Genomic DNA, 5,404 nt, shown 5'->3' on the forward strand with positions numbered 1-5,404 from the left:
GGAAAGAGTGGCAAAGAGGCTACTTGTAAATTAACTAAGATTAATTAGTGGCTGGAAAATGTCACTCGTTTTAGAAATATGTAAGTTAATGATACAAGAATAAATTTTTATATTAATCTATTGTCCCCAGCAAAAATGCAAGTTTTTTATATATGAAATTTATGAATATTTGATTGTCACGCTGGTAATTATTGAATATTGTGGAATTTAGCTATTGAAAATTCCAAAATTATGTGTCAAGTTGGTTTTTTTCCCCGAGCATATTATTTTCTGAAAACTAAAAGAAAGAAAGATGAATTTCTGATCCATTTTAACTCTGAATAATTATGAAATAAAATTGGTAAAAAGAAAATAAACTCTAAGATTAACTTGTGAGTTAATTATTTTACTTAGTCAAGAACAAATTTTACAAGAAATTATTTAATAACAAAATGTTACAGTTGACCTTGCTTATCTCAAGTACAGACTGTTAAATAAGTCTTTGCGCGTTGCGTTTTTCAAACATATTTTACTATAATTCAAAATCTATTCAAGCTAGCGCTCTGGAATAAAGTGCGTTATTCTACAGGGCCGGTAGGCCCTTGTAGATATGACATGACACCCTTCCGTAATGTTAAAAGAAAATTCACAGTTTTTAGGGTTAGCGTCCCATAGAAAAAGCATTAAAAATTTTTCGGTTTTTTAAGGCAATTGAAGCCGGCCATACGGAAAAACTATAGCGAAGTTAGTTTTCGGAATACTTCTAAATTAACAAGCATTTCTTAAATGAGAAACTTACCTGTTTCGATTTTTAATTAATGAATTCTAATTTTTGTAATTTAACTAATTAAGATAGTACGTCAAAAAATTACTTTTGGGTCAGATGTCAGCCTAACCTTATAGCGCGCTTAAACCTATTTCCTCATTTCGTTCTCGTTGACAACTAGAAGGGCCTAGGTTTGTGGGTGCTAACAAGTTACGTTGACAAATTTCAAATGTTGGGTTTCTTGCTGATTTTCCTAATTTCTTAGCAGTAGACGCTAACAAATTACTTTGGTATTTCATCCGAGCTTGAGCGCCTTTATATGTATTTTCTAATTAACTGTAGCACCCTTAATAAGAAATACGTCGTTATCAGGTCGAATTTTCGTCTAGAAAAGTAATTCAGGTAAATAATTACAGTTAACAGAGGTTTTTATATCATTTAAAGTAAGCTTTTCGACGTTCTTTACGGCCAAGGCTTAAGTTGTATTTTAGTTACTCTATGTTATATAGTGTTTATAGTGTCTTTCCTTTTAAAGATTATAAGAAAGCTTATTTCCAGCACTGTTTTGGATTGGAATTACAAAAATACGCAGTCTGCTTCGATTCATGCTACAAATCCTAACCCTAGGGCCAGTCTTGGAAATAAGGATTTTTTTGAAACTAGTCCTCAGTACCAGTGACCCCCAGCATCTACAATATTAAACTGGTCCTTGGGACCAGTGACCCTATCCCTAATTTTTTTTTACTAATCCTATTGAAAAATTAAGGGAGTATTTCGTTGACGCACAGCCCATTCGATCGGGCTATAGATGCAAAATTATGTCAAAAATCAGAGTTAACTCCGTCATTGGGGGGAACACCGGTTTTTGGTCCTAATTTTGAAAATACTGTTTGAAATCTTTTTAAATTTTAATGAGATTTGCAAAATAATGTTTGGTATTTTTGTGCAAAGTTTTTCTCTTACAAAGCTTTTTGTAACAACATTAAAACGAAAATGAACCATAATTTAATGGCTTAGTCTCAAACAGTTTAAATTTGTTTCCTTCAGCTTCACTGGTTCGAGTCTCTTGAAATTTTAGTGAAAGGCATATTTAAAGGTTTTAAATTATTGTGGAAAATTTCGAACTTTTAAAACGAATAGTCTTTTTCCTAAAATTTCCCTAAGCGACTAAATAGGTTGTAGGATTATGCACAAGCACAATTTTAATGAATTTTTTGGAAGTGAATTGTTTCTTTGAAAACTTTGAAACTTTGCATCATAACTTAAAACCGTTCAATGTGCCTCTACCTAAAATTTCAAGAGATTCGAACAAGTGAAACGGAAAAACTTATTAAACCGTTCCAAGACCAAGCCCTTTAAGTAGGGCTAATTTTCGTTCTAATATTTATACAAAAAAACTATAGAAGGGAAACTTTTTAAAATTTCCAAAACATAGCAAACGTTGTTTTGCACATCACTTTAAAATTTCAAGAGGTTTGCACCAGTAGTTTCAAAATTAGGGCAAAATAACTGTGTTCCTCCCATAGCCGGTCATGTTAAAAGCTGGCTCCTTGGATTTTTCGAGCGAAAAAGCTCATAATTACCAACACGCGCTTTTACATAGGAAAAACATTGTGTGAAGCCAAAGCGTGATCGAGTGGGCTGTGGTTGTAGCAAGGAAGGCAACTTAGGCAAGAATGAGAAAATGTCAAGGCTAGGAGGCTATATCCATGGAGTAGAAATTTATAATGACTAGAATTTTTAAACTGGTCCCTCCTGAATTTTCATAAAAATTCTCAATTAATAAACTGGTCCCAAGGACCAGTAACCCCCGGATTTTGAATAAAAAAACTGGTCCGAGCAATTAATAAACTGGTTTTTGACCTGTGGACCTGTGCTATTTCCAAGACTGCCTAGGGCCTAGGTTTTAGGCTACGTAACTTAATACTGTATTCATCATGACTGTTTTTTTGCTGGCGCTCCTAGTTTTAAGTAAAAAATGGCATATCTATCCAAATTATTATGGTTTAGAAGTCAACGGTAGTGTTTTCACCCTGTGAAGAATTCAACTTCAAAATATTACAGGAAAGATGACAAAATGTTCAATGTGTTTTCCCTACGGCAGTTAAAAGAGTGTTGTTTACGTTAGCGCGTTTAATTCAACATTCTCATTTGAGGACAGGTATACACGGTTTCATTATTTGTTAATCTCACTAAAATGCTACTAATTGTGAAGGTGTGTGGTATAATTCCTAAAACTAAACCAATGTAGAGGACCAGATTATTCGTTAAAACAATTTTGATCCTATTGAATCAGTCATACTGTGATGTTACGTTATCATTTTATAAACTATTTGTTACCAACAGTGGATTGTTCAATTCATAAGTAACAGTTGTGCTGGTTAATCCAGGAGGACAGTGTCGTTATATAATTTAATTAGTGAAATAATTTTCAGGTTTACATCACAGATTCTCTCAACGTAACCACGTTAGAAACGGAGGGTTACGTTGTTTGCTATTTCCACAGTCCACATTGCCGTTTGTTTATTGGTTTAAATTGCTATGAATTGTATAGGTATTTGATTTAATTACTGGTATTCAAGCTAAACTATAGAATAACATCATTCATTAACATATTGTATAGATAATCTTTATGTTACCACAAACCTAGCACAGGATATGATAAAAATTGAACGCAATTTGTTGGAAATAATCAAAAACTCCTCTAAACATTAGAATTAAGGTGAATTAATTGTTGAAATTCATTTTATAAGCTTAATGAGCACTGACGACAAGTCAATTTCAACGTAATTAAGTATAATTAACGTGAAATTAAACCCCAAATATACATTTTTTGGATGAAAACTCAGATAACTCTTAAATGATGTTCTTGATTAAGATTGTATCTACCCAAGCCGTTGGTAAAGCCCCATGTTTTCTCTTTCACACTTAAGCTAATTTAAATTATCTCCAAAGTACCTTAATAGGCGCGAAATTCAAAAGTTTAGCATAGAATGAGAATCGAAAACTCCACTAAAAATTGCAATTAAGGTGATGCATACATTTAAACTCATTTTATAACCTAAATGTACACTGCCAAAACACAATCCTACGTTAATTTTAACTCAATTTAATATACTTAACGTGAAATTAAACCAAAATATACATTTTTGGATAAAAGCTCAAATAACTTTTAAATAAACTGTTTTATTATGATTAAAACTACCCAAGCCATTGGTAAAGCCCAAAATTTTCTATTTCACACTTAAGTTAATTTAAACTATCTTTAAAGTACCGCTAAATTCAAAAGTTTAGGGTACCATAATGATGAATATATGGCAAAAATATTAAACATTGCAATTAGGGTAAAAAATTCAAATAAACATGAATTCTAAACATTTATTTACACCCTGTATTAATTTAGTATGACATCTCCCGTTGGCAGTATTGGGGGTTTTACATAAAGGAAGCTAACACTGTATATGTATACAGTGTACGAAACAAATATTTTTCTTCCATATTTCAAATACCGTCGTTTTTAAACTTCTTTCATAAATAAAGTACAACCGAGGGGGTAGACGCTCTGGATCTCTGTGTACACCTGAGTTAAAAAGAGTTCAGCTTTGGCAGTGCATTGAGTTCAAAGCCTTCGGAACTCACAATTCAGCTTTGACAGTACATTGAGTTCAAGACATATTGTACACCTGAGTTCTCAAGTGTCTACCCCCTCGAGTACAACATTATTTGCTTATCGAAATCAATGTTTTTGAATATAAGTTAAAAGTAATTAACGATACTTAAGTACTTCTTTAAGCAATTAGAAATAGATCAACCCCAAATGTATGACGGTAAAGCAAAAATAAAATTATTCAAATTTTATTTACAATAAGACTGAAGTGACAGATATTATAAAAAAACGTCTTGGTTTGGACCAAGGCTGAAAAAACAAACGATATGTGTGAGGTTTATCATTTGACTGAAGTTTCAGATATTATTTAGTTATTTTTATCCATTTAATCCTTAATCAATATTAAATTCAATCAAATGATTTTACTGTTAATCGTTCCATTCCCTCTAAATTAATTGAAAAAATTACATATCTACGCTTTTTCAAGAACAATTACATTTTCCGAAATTAATTAATTTGAAGGGATTTCGTGTGGTTGCTCACTAACTTGTAAGCACCTTGACGGACATAGTTTTAATTGTTGCTGGCTTAACAAATTTTCAAGTTTGCACCAAAAAAGTTTAAATCTGTAGTAAGTTTCTGAGAAGACTGATGTTAGGGAAAATATGATAAAGAACTTTTTTTCTCAAACTAATTTATAAACTATGTCGTCTTCTTGAGACAAAGCAACAATGTTTATCCTGTGTGGTTTCGTTTAGTAGGTGGCTCTCTGTAGCACAGGAAAAATATGATATCGGTATAAATATAACCAGCAGTAAGATAAGGGACTAGATTTAAAGTGCCTTAACATTGGTAATAGAGCCTAGCACTAGTGAACACATTTGACGATTTTATGCCGCTTTCATCGCCAAGTGAAGAGTTTGGTTACCTCGTTACTTCTAGTCCCTTATCTTACTTCTGATATAACCAAAGGTAAGGGTAAAGATTACATTAATAGAAATACTTCTCAGTACCAATGACTTGTTATTTTCATTTCATGCGGAAATAATATG

General features: G+C 32.1%; 1 long non-coding RNA gene across 1 annotated transcript; it reads left to right on the forward strand.

Moving 5' to 3' along the window:
* Window positions 1-2,776: 2,776 nt before the first annotated feature.
* Window positions 2,777-3,454, forward strand: LOC149629992 (uncharacterized). Its single transcript, XR_016374486.1, has 2 exons — window positions 2,777-3,299; window positions 3,369-3,454. It is a non-coding gene; the product is annotated as an uncharacterized LOC149629992 (long non-coding RNA).
* The last annotated feature ends 1,950 nt before the right edge of the window (window positions 3,455-5,404 follow it).

Source organism: Phalangium opilio, unplaced genomic scaffold (assembly GCF_054372755.1).
Source record: "Phalangium opilio isolate 3A_F unplaced genomic scaffold, DU_Popi_V2 ptg000105l_1, whole genome shotgun sequence".
In the NCBI taxonomy this organism is placed as follows: domain Eukaryota; kingdom Metazoa; phylum Arthropoda; class Arachnida; order Opiliones; family Phalangiidae; genus Phalangium; species Phalangium opilio.